Source organism: Polypterus senegalus, chromosome 16, assembly GCF_016835505.1.
Source record: "Polypterus senegalus isolate Bchr_013 chromosome 16, ASM1683550v1, whole genome shotgun sequence".
NCBI classification, from domain to species: Eukaryota; Metazoa; Chordata; class Cladistia; order Polypteriformes; family Polypteridae; genus Polypterus; species Polypterus senegalus.
Window position 1 is genome coordinate 89,008,043 of NC_053169.1, and position 12,061 is coordinate 89,020,103.

Here is a 12,061-nt window from a genome sequence, read left to right on the forward strand (position 1 = left end):
AAATTTTTTACAGATAAACATCACAAAGACAAAGGAACTGGTTGTGGACTTTAGAAAACAGGCTCCTTTTCCCACCCCTGTCACCATCAGAGGAACTGATGTTGAGGTGGTTGAGGACTACAGGTACCTGGGGGTACACACTGACTGTAAACTGGACTGGTCCAAGAACACCAACACGGTTTTCAAGAAAGGGCAGAGCCGACTTTACCTATTGAGGAGGCTCAGGTCTTTCAATGTCTGTAGGAAAATGCTGACTATGTTCTATCACTCTGTGGTAGAGAGTGTGGTGTTTTTTGCAGCTGTGTGTTGGGGCAGTGGGCTGAAGACAGCCGAGGTCAACAGGCTGAACAAACTGATTAAAAAGGCTGGTTCTGTTCTGGGTGTCAGACTGGAGAACCTGGCGGAGGTGTCTGAGAGGAGAATGCTGAAAAAGATTCTCGGTATCATGGACAACCCCTCTCACCCCATGCATGCCTCCTTGATGGGTCATCGGAGCACGCATAGCAAAAGACTCATTGCCTCCAAGTGTAGAACCGAACGCCACAGGAAATCTTTTCTACCTGTGGCAATAAGACTGTATAATTCTTCCTCATTCTGTAGGTGATCCTTCCCATAATCACATGCACCACTTGCACTAATAATCTGTAATTTATTATATCTGTTATAGTTTTTTGTTATAGTTGTTTGTTGCTTTGCATAAAAGGAGTTATATAGTTATAATACAAACTATTAGTTATAGTTATTTGATATTTTGTTGAGAGTTATGTTGTTATTCTGTTTATTTAGTTATTCTGTTTGCACTATTACTACTGATCTTCTTAACTCTTTATTACCTTATCTTTATTCCTCTTGTTGCACTTAGCATGTATATCACAAAAGAATTTCCCTCGGGATAAATAAAGTTCTTATCTAATCTATCTAAGACCTCGAGATGATCTAAATAACTACAGCTAAACTTTTTTCTTCATTACAAAAAGTTTACAAAGACCCCTTTTTAAAAGTACTGCTGCTAATTATAATACATACAGAGCTATTCATTTCTAAAATGCTACTAAAAACTGGAACTTCTTTATTTTTTCTCAATTTGTGTTCAAGAGATGGAGATTTTTAAAGTTTTGTATCGTTTAAAAAGTCGCCATTATGTTCTTCACAAGTTCTTTGCTAGAAATGCCATTCTGTTACCAGTTTCTGGCTTTAGTGCTGCCTTGTGTCATGTGACCACATTTCTCCCAACATTAAATGCCCTTTAAGAGGGTGAAATTGTGACAAGAATTATCACAAGTTCAAAATAACTCATTTAGTACTACTTGCAGTATTTACACGTTAATTTTACCTACATCTGTTAGGTTATGAAAACAACTTGCTTCTTTTAATTGGTGGATTGTTTAAAGAATAACTTACTAACTTTAAAATGCCAAAAGGCATATCTCGGTACCAATGATACTGTAAAATTCAGGTTGCAGCACAGTGATATGGGTACACCGCCCACCTCTACTATATAACATATCATTTATCAGATACAGTTAACTTTAGCAAAGACATTGTATCGATGTCCAAACTTGGAATCACACTATACATAGAACCTTACAGATCAAGAGGTTTTCATATCCATTTCAAAGAATACTTTTTTTTTTAAGGCAATACGAGAACTCTTCAATCTAAATTTATTAAACCAGCTATGAGGCACTACTCTCCTATTACAAGTATTAACAGACGGCAGGTTCAGAACACAATTAGACTAGACTAGGCTAGGCTTGCAAGAAGCAAGAAATATCATGAAAGTGTCTTTGTTGGTTTGACCACATTTGATGTAATACTAATAAACTTACCAAAAAACAGACCTGAAATATTCTACATTGTCTTCCTGTTTGCACCGTTTTCTTATATAATGATCTTTTTCAAAATACAGCTGATCTAGGACTATAGGAATTTAGAATTTTACAATGCTGTATATATGCATATTTAAGTACCGTATTTACTAGTGTACCATGCGCACATTTTTTCCCGAAAATGAGCATTAGAAAATCAGGTGCGTGTCATACACAAGGAATACGGGAGGGGTAGGTTTGTTTTTGAATCAGTTTGACGTCGTCATTCAGCATGGATAGTAGCAAGCGTTTACGCTCCTTCACGGCGGGAGAGAAACTAAAAGTGATTTTGGAAGCAGAGAGAATAGAAAAATCGGGCAGCAGGTCACAAGTACGGTGTTCCAGAGTCATGTGTTCGAGATTGGCAACAGAAGAAAGAAAAACCATCGTCATGCAACATAAACAGACGAGCATTTCGCGGAAAACGTGCCCAGTTCCCACAAGTTGAAGTTGCACTCGCTGATTACATTCAAGGCAGGCGTCAGCTTGGATATGCATTGTCCACGGAAATGATTCACAAGAAAGCTCGGGATATAGCGAAAGAACGTGGAATACCAATCACTTAGGTTAAAGCAAGCCGCGGACGGGTTATGCGCTTCATGGGCTACAATAGCGGTACACGAAAAAACACCAGCTGGCAAAATGAAGGACCCAACATTGGCGCAGGTGTGTGCCTGGATCATCACTGCTTGGAAGCTTATTCCAGAGGATTTGGTTGTGAAAAGCTTCAAAAAGTGCAGCATATCCAACAGCATCGATGGAAGCGAAGACGACACCTTATGGGGAAGCGACGATGACACCGTATGGGATGTCAGTAGCGGTGGAAAATCGGAAGAGGATGATTAAACTGGAATATTCTGGTAAGCACGATAATTTTCCACTTGCTGTTACAGTCCTTTACCGATTGTCTCTATACGGTTCTTTCTTTTCTCATTTCACAGGGCCATTTGTCATTCCCACCTTTCGCAGCATGGTGTGACAAACTCTGAACGTTCTGCAGTAGGGGTACTGCTTACAGTTAGTACTATATACTGTATCATGTGCAGAAAGAATTAAACCAGACATAATTATTCTCCATTACAGTTATTCACGTAGGTGTCTTACTCCAACCTCACTCGTTTCCTATACAATCACAATGTGTGTCGTACACGGGGCAAAAGATTTTTCCCCCGATTTTCTTTGTAAAAATTAGGGTGCGCGTCTTACACGAGGTCGTGTGGTACAGGAGTAAATAATTCCTTTGTGCTTGTTGCACTTCATTTTCATAATATACTTGTAGTTAGTGTATATAGCACAAGACTCATAAGTGGAAGCACTTAATATGAATACAAAGAAATGAACTGCAGCAAACTGAAGGATTGTTTTGCTTACTCTTTATAAATTTTCACCAGAAATGACAAGTTCATTTCAAGATAGACTAGGGGGTTTCGCCCCCGCTTGCTTCGCTCACCAACCCTAAGCCAGCACTACGCGCCATTGTGAAGAGAGGGACTGAACGCACATCGAGATGCAGCCGCTCCTCTGAAACCCCTCTTATACGATGATACCATAGGAAACAAGTAACATTTGTTTTTTTTTTTCGCCTCCTCTTTGCTCAATCAGCTGCTGGCTTGCAGCTTCTGCAGTGCCGCATGATCTGCATTTCGTGTGGCGCTTCGAACGTTTAAAAGCCTGTACTGCACCTGAATATTCCATCTCTTTTCGCTGTTCCATTATTTCACCGAGTAATATTTTTCATTTGTTTGCGCTAATGCGATCTTAACTCTCATTTTTTTTGAGACTTTCGAATTTTCCTACTTCCATTATCTCTAACCTGCTCTGCGTGTGTATCACGGGACCTGCTTCCAAAGGTTGCAAGTATGACGTGACTTGTCCTTCTCGCGGGAAGTCAAAGTGGCTCTCTTGTCTCTTTTCAAAAGATCGGGTCTCATTGCAAGTTTTTTTATGATAGATAGATAGATAGATAGATAGATAGATAGATAGATAGATAGATAGATAGATAGATAGATAGATAGATAGATAGATAGATAGATAGATAGATAGAGATAGATAGATAGATAGATAGATAGATAGATAGATAGATAGATAGATAGATAGATAGATAGATAGATAGATTTATTAATCCCAAGGGGAAATTCACAAAGCCCTTCTCTGTTCTTAACATAATTCTTTTTTTTTTGTAAAAACTTGATTGCTATGTATGGATTGTAATAAAATTAATAATAAAAAAAAAAAGATATGCAGCCCTTCGACACCTTGGTGTACCATTTTCTGGAGTGCTAGTTCAATTAAAAATATAAAAACGGAGGTGTCAAAGTTAACTCCCATTGGGTTTGTTTTTACCTTATTTTTGAATTTGCTTGTTAACAAAACCAAAACTTCAGTATAAGTGGTGACTGTAAGGCTAAGGATCTGCGCTGGTATCCCGAAGGTTGCCGGTTCAAAACCCCATCACTGCCAAAGGAGATCCTAATCTGCTGGGCCCTTAACCTGTAATTGCTCCAGGGGCGCTGTACAATGGCTGACCCTGCGCTCTGACTCCAAGGGGTATGCGAAAACTAACAAATTCCTAATACGAGAAATTGTATAAGGCGAAAAAACAACCAAAATAATGTGATCAGACATTTTTTTTAAAACACAAAAATGCAAACTGCTAATGGCACGTTCAAGAGAAAAGATTCTGTGGGATTTTATAATGTTGCATTTAAAAACAGAACAAAGCGATTATTTAATATATCAAAATGTCACACCTAGCAATATTTTCCTTAAAACATTTATAGTTTTAGAACATGGCACAGTCAGACCTCTACAGTATTTTTGGGAGGGAAGAATTCAAATGGAGATGTTGCAGAGTTCTAAGGAGGAAAGGGACGTCAGTTGAAGTTAAGCTTTTAGAATTGGGAATTCAATCGAGAACTTTCAAGATGGCTATTTTATATACAGTGCTGTACACATCTGGAAGGGGTGGTACAGCTCATCAGTTAAGGCATGGGAAAAGCACCCCTGAGTGGCGGTGGGGTTGGTACATGTGCTATTATATTTAAAGTTTAGTAGCTATTTAGTAACTTCTGTTTGTGGGAATCTGGAACAAACTATTGAGCTGTGCAGGTGAAGCAAAATCCTTGACAACTTTACTGAATGATGCATTCAGACATCTTAGCTATTAGCTAACCAGCTGAACCAGTGATGGACTGAAAGATTCCCCCCGCCCCGGTTTCAAAAATAAGTTCTTATACTCATCTTGGCCATGCCTTTTAATGACTTCGAGTGTCAGCATAAATGCAACTTAGACAAAGGGTTATTCGTGAAATAGACCCCTCACTCAATTGTAAACTAAGTATTTCTGTAACATGTTGCTATTTTCTCTTCCATTAAACACTGTGGGAAATTAAACTTGAAAGCTTAAAAACTGAGATGAAAATATGCACTGCATGCTCAGCAAATGACATTGCAATGAATAAATTTGGCAGATGCTAAATATAAATTAGCACTTCACATGCCAATTCTAAGATGACGATGATCATGTTGCCTAGGCACAGAGAGAAAATCTGGCTACATTTTAGGAAATATCAGTTGCGATACATATTGATGTCAAATGACACACTTAAGGGAAAGTTTACTTTTTAACCAAGTGTAAAAGTGTGAGGTAAATGTTAAGTTTTTAATTGATTGAGCCTAACATAATATAATCCAATTTTAGTTTAGGTTTGACTCTGCTGGCTAAGTACTTAAGTTAATTCAGAGCCACAAAGGATGTCAGAGAAGGATCTAGTTCAGGGGTCCTCAATCCCAGTCCTGGAGAGCCGCAGTGGCTGCAGGTTTTTGTTCTGACCTGGCTGCTTAATTAGAAAGCAATTCTTGCCAATAAAGCACTAACAAGCTATGAAATTAAATTAACTCTGCTATGTCAGGTCATTCTCATATCCTAGATTTTCTTTCCCTTTCTATCATGCAAATGATTTGAAGGCTAAAATGGACGAGTAATTCTCAGTCCTTCACTTTTTTCTCTTCATTTTTCTTCCAAGTATTTAATTAAACCCAATAGTGCAGATAAATACACACAGGTGTAAATGTAAATAAGCAAAATGGAGAAATGCTGCTCTCTCTTGTCATTTGTATGTTATTGATAATAAGGAGCAATTAAAATAGCTGTTTAAGACAAAATGAAGCAATAAGGGCTCAAAATCACTAAAGTGAAGCAGAAGTGTTACTTTAGCAATAAGTGCTTTTTATTAAGCAACTGGGTTGGAGCAAAAACCTGCAGCCACTGCGGCTCTCCAGGACCGTGATTGAGGACCCCTGATCTAGTTTAATGTAGGAAAAAAAAAAAAATTTGACAGTTCATCATAGGACACGCTCTCTCGTATCGGTCCAAATTAAATCCCTTAAACCACCTACAACTAAACACCAGCAAAACCAAGGAGCTGGTGGTGGATTTTAGGAGGCCCAGGCCCCTCGTGGACCCCGTGATCATCAGAGGTGACTGTGCAGAGGGTACAGACCTATAAATACCTGGGAGTGCAGCTGGATGATAAACTGGACTGGACTGCCAACACTGATACTCTGTGCAAGAGAGGACAGAGCCGACTATACTTCCTTAGAAGGCTGGCATCCTTCAACATCTACAATAAGATGCTGCAGATGTTCTACCAGATGGTTGTGGTGAGTGCCCTCTTCTACGTGGTGGTGTGCTGGGGAGACAGCATAAAGAAGAAGGACGCCTCACGCCTGGACAAACTTGTTAAGAAGGCAGGCTCTATTGTATGCATGGAGCTGGACAGTTTGACATCCGTGGCAGAGCGACGGGCACTGAGCAGGCAACTGTCAATCATGGAGAATCCACTGAACAGGATCATCTCAGACAGAGGAGCAGCTTCAGCGACACACTGCTGTCACCGTCCTGCTCCACTGACAGACTGAGGAGACCCCACACTATAGGCGCTTTTCCACTGCATAGTACGACACAGCACGGTTCAGTACAGCTCACCTTGGTTCAGCTCAGTTCGGCTCGGTTTGCGTTTCGACTGCAGTTTAGTACCGCTTTAGAGCGGGCGGGATTATTCACGTGGTGTTATAGTTGCGCCGCCTCTACAGCCGTGTTCGCTGATCTAGCTCCGTAGATTGCGTCCATTTGGTCGAACCACTTCCACGAGCGCCTGTTTGAACCACTCCGGCTGTTGTGGTAATTTATACTCCTGTAGTCGCTCTTCATTTTTTTTTAAACTTGTCCCTACACTGTTTGTAAGTCCGATGGTAGCCGTGTGCGCCCAAGAGCTTAGCGACCTCCTGAAAAACTTTTACATTCCGCGTCGCCCCATCCAGCTCTCGCTGGATCCGCTCCTCGGCTACCAACGAGAGGAACGTCTGTACTTCCTCAGTAGACCACGAAACAGCCATTTTTGGTTAAAACAAAATGGTGCGTCCGAACCTTCGCTGGCTGTGCTAAAAATCTAGCGGGTCAGTTGTGTCTCGTGTCGCAAGTTCAGTGACGCAGTAATGACGATTTTCTCCGGCCAATCAGTGACTAGCAGAGTTTACACGTCACGTTTTGGTAACGGTTCGGCGCGCTTGGAACCTCGGCTGAGGTGGTACTAAAAAAAGGACCAGGTACCAGTGGAAAACCCCCCAAAAGTGAGCTGAACTGAACCGTGTCGTGCCGTACTATGCAGTGGAAAAGCTCCATAGGCGACTCTTCAATTCCACCCGGTGGGGGTGTGGGGGTTAAACATTAATAGTATACAAAATTATTGTCTGTTATACTTTCATAGTTATCACTCTTTAATTTAATATTGTTATTTATCAGTATGATGCTGCTGGAGTAGGTGAATTTCCCCTTGGGATTAATAAAGTGTCTATCTATGTAAATTAGTTCCAGTTAACCCAGAATTCATGTGGTGGCTGGCTTATTGGTAAGGCAACTAGCTGGACCCTGTTTTTCAAATAGCTTATACTACTCATCATAATAGCAATCATATCATTACCTATGCCAGGCAATAGCAGCTATGCGCTCAACAGCCGGTGCCTTACGTCTTTCCCCGACCCCCAGAATGCAGACAAGTGCTGTAATGCCACGTAGGACACTGTGCCGTCAGTTATGGAGCACAGCTAGATACTCGTCAATACAGGTGACAGTGTCTTGATGCACCAGGTGGGAGGCTGCTCTACCAACCAATAAAGTTCTGCAGCATTGAGACTGCATACATAAGAGGTAGATTGGCGTGCTCCACGTGGGTGGAATATCAGGCACTTCCTTCCACTCGTGCAGATTTTCAAAGGGATTGCGATTTATAAATGGTAAATTTCATAGAAACTTCCATGTGTCAGGTTTTATAAATCTCATTTTTGCTTTGCGTCCTCTCCCACCAAAACCAATTGTCTATGGGGGGGAAGCGAAAGCTTCAGATCTCCGGTGTTTGACGGATCTTGATGTTTTAGGGTCCCCCGATACTGAAACATTGATATCACAATGATGGGTGTGTTTGTCTGCCTGTCACAGTTTCTTGAGGAAGGTCTAGCTAGAGCTAAAACGGCTGGATGGAAAAATAAACTGGAAGCTGAATCCTGTTATGAGAGGACGAGGTGCTGATAGTTTTTGAGCCAAAGAGAAACAGGAACTCTACAGGCACCGTAATTATACCAAAATTAATTATGAATTCTTCTCATCAATTGCTATCGTAATGACCTATTTTATGTCAGAGTGGCAAATAATTACTGAAATGTTATGGAATGGTTGGGTAACTTGGTTCCTTGAGCTGAAAACCTACTGACGTTCACAGTTCAATTTTTTTTTTTTTTGGGTGGCACGTATATTTTCACGCTTCAATACATGAAAGGTTTTATAAATGAAGCCTCGATCGCAGATGGAAAACACTCAAAAACAAACACACACACACACTTCAAACAGTTTAGCAACACCAATTCAACTAACTTGTCAACCTTTGGACTGTGGGAAGAAAATAACCCCAAGGTGGATGAGACTCTGACTCACTCTCCTAAAGCTGTAAGGCAGCAACCATTACACTAAATTGCCATCACAAATTAACAATATGTTTACAGTAGTTTGTCTTGAAAACAAAAGTGCTATCAGCTTCACACTCGTAACCCTGGACTTTCAAAACTAAACACTACATATTGTATCAAGTCAGCTATCAAACACTAGTCAAGTCTGGAGTTTACTTTTTTTTTGTTGTTCTCAACTTTTGGACAGTGATTTTCAAATCTTTTCCTCAGACTCGGTGTGGTTTATGGATTTTAAATTTGGACATAGCCTTGATTCAGAAGCCGGTTCTTGCTGCCTACACCTTAGAACAGGTAATCCGCCTATAGCTAAGCATATTTAGGCCTGGATGTGAGGAAAAGCTTGAATTGCTGCTGCAAAGGGGTTAGTGAGACCATCAGGAGTGCTTACTCTGTGGTCTGTGTGTAGATCCCAATGACCCAGTGCAGTAAAAGTGACACTGGGTTGTACAAAAAATTAAAACATTAGCGTAGTCCTTTAGATATATATAACCAAGGTCCTGACTCCCCATGATCAAAACACATCCCGTGGCATCTTTGGAAAAAGAGCAGGGTGTTTACCAGTTGTCCATACTAAATTTCTCTTAATGGTCCTGTTAAGTCCCCAAGTCTACCCATCGTCTCAAATTGGCTCTCTTGTTCACCACTTCACCTCCTAATTTATAATGTGTGGTGAGCATACTGGCAGAAGAGTGGCTGCCATCTCATCATCCATGTGGATGCTGCACCTTGTTGGTGACTGAAGCGACTCCCTACTATCTATGTAAAGTGCTTTGAAAAGCTAGACAAGCACAAAATTCAATTAATGAACTCTCTCCGTAGTTAAAATTGTTGCTGTGCTCTTGAACTGTAGCATCTACATGGCTGTGTAAACAACACTTTGATTCTTCTGCCTCAGCCGCCACATTTAAATCTCGCCTAAAAACGCACTTCTTCACATTGGCTTTTAATTCTTAACCTGTCTCATTTCCACTTGCTTCTTCCTATTTCTCAATTTTATTGGGTCCTCTGACCTGTTTTAGTATCTCTGTTTTAATTTCTCTCTTAATGTTTGTGTTTAATATTTTGTTTTTTGTCCTGCTTCTTTTTTTTCTTTTTTTTAAACTGTACAGCGCTTCGGTCAGTTGTAATGCTGCGCTTTTAAGCGCTCAACAAATAAAATGGTATGGTATCTTTCTACTCATTTCATTAAGACACATTCTACATGACAAACAGAATAGACCAACTGTCACTGGATCCACTGCAGCATTTGCTTGAAAAATAACTAGTGAATAAATCAAAATTATTGAGAACCTGAAGTACCGGGATAAAAAAATGGGGGTATTCTAGTTTATAAGGACTGATTTTTTTTTTCCCAGATTACTACTTAAAATACAGGTTGGTTGCATGACAAAACCATCCGATTAACTGCAGGAAATTGCCTATCATTAAGAAAATCTGTTAGAACGACAACCTACAGCCACAAGCACCCCCACTGACAACGACATTTTTAAGTTAACATGACAATGTGAGGCCACAGCTGACAGTTAAAAACTGCAGCAAGATGGCGTATCAAATACGCAAGGGCTGGCGGGTAATGGGAGGCCGCTTAAGCCGCTCTAGCAGTTACAATGGTATCAGTGGCTGTGTTGTTGTTGCTGCGTGACGTTAACAAGAGGGGAAAGAAGAGGGGGGCGACCCAGTACATCCCATAAACAGACTCGGGTGCGAAAACGCTATTTAATCAAAAGGGCAAACCGTGGCTTCCAACGGCAGGGGCACGGGTGAGCAAGCGCCCCACAAGCCCCCCGATATTCGCTAATGAAATTATATAACTTGACGTCTTAGAACGCAAAACGCAGAATTATATAACGCCTCCGCCTTCCCCCTCCCCAGGCCCCCACTCGCTCGCTCCAGTATTTAAATAAAGGTTGCATTGGTGCAGCACTTCGCCGTCCGAATCCACACGCACACTCGTGCACATACATATACGCACACACACATATGCACACACACGCTCGCCCGCCCCAGGGTATGTTCTGCACTTCGTGGGCGAGCTCGTTTCTCACGTAGCCAACATACAGAACACATGACCCCTTATTTCACAAGACAAACGGAGTAAGGAGCTGTGTCGAGTACTCACGTCTTTGGGGCACAATTGAAACAGAGTCCCGAACAACAGTGCCAAGTGCGTCCACTAAGGGCCCGAGCCCGGGCCCAGCTTCACTCGGAGGCCGCTGTGTATGGCGATCCCCTTTCCAGCGGCTGTCGGTGGATCAGCTCGTGCTGATCGTAGCGTTTAATCATTCTGTCCTAGGGTCACAGCCGACTGGGGGTCAAAGAAGTGGTTAGTGGTTAATACTTGCTCAGCGATGGGCACATATGAAAAGAAAGAAACACGCAGTATATATAACACAAAAAGAACGAAGTTGAACTACAGAGGAACTGCAGATGACGCGCTCGCCTCCATTGAAGGACTCCGGCTCTGCCTCAGCTCGCGCGAGAGGCGGGACTTCAGCAGACCCTTCTCGCTGTTCATTGGCAAACAGTTAATTCAGAATTAAATTCTGATTGGTTACTCTGTCTGTCCTTCGAAAATGATCCACATTGCCCCTCCCCCACATGCGCCACGGTGATAGGCGAACGACTTGTCAAAAATACTGGAAGCACTGTTTGTCCAGACATGGCTTACGAATGACACCTTGTAGAGCATTCCAGCCGACAGCTAAAACACTCGAGCCTGTCCCCGCCTTCCTTGCCTTTTTACTGTGCGCATTCCTCTCTGCTTAGCATCATTTATATGATAGATACGTGCCATTCAGGTAAAGTGTCCTAAATGTGGAAACATGTTTTTCAATGCGACTGAGTGTGCGATTTTTAATTATAACGAACACATTTTGTTTTGATATGTATTTACAGTAAATTCAAATATTCACGTAGCACGTAAAATCGTTACTTTGTACACAATCCATTAACTGTATGTCGTTTTTGTATCATTAAATCTGCTCTGACGTTCCGTGCTAGAACTGCTTGAGGTGCTGAAAACACACAAACTTGTGATTTTTAGCATCTTTAAATGTGCAGAATACATTAAAGTCAACATGGTGGACTCCGTGGTTGCTTTCTACCAAGACCAACTGCTGCCTGTAATATGTCAGAAATACGTTTTCTCGCGGTTGGTCGCATAGGCATTAGCC

The 12,061-nt window shown here is 41.4% G+C and overlaps 1 protein-coding gene across 2 annotated transcripts in view; it reads right to left on the reverse strand.

The window, feature by feature from the left end:
- ppm1ba (protein phosphatase, Mg2+/Mn2+ dependent, 1Ba) overlaps positions 1-11,381 on the reverse strand; it is a 103,918-nt gene extending 92,537 nt beyond the window's left edge. The window contains exon 1 of one of the 2 annotated variants that reach the window (XM_039738345.1): positions 11,008-11,378. The gene's annotated coding sequence lies outside the window, so the exon portion shown is untranslated. Of the gene's footprint in view, positions 1-11,007 lie in introns of both variants that reach the window. The other variant, XM_039738344.1, reaches the window with a different exon arrangement.
- Positions 11,382-12,061: the final 680 nt, after the last annotated feature.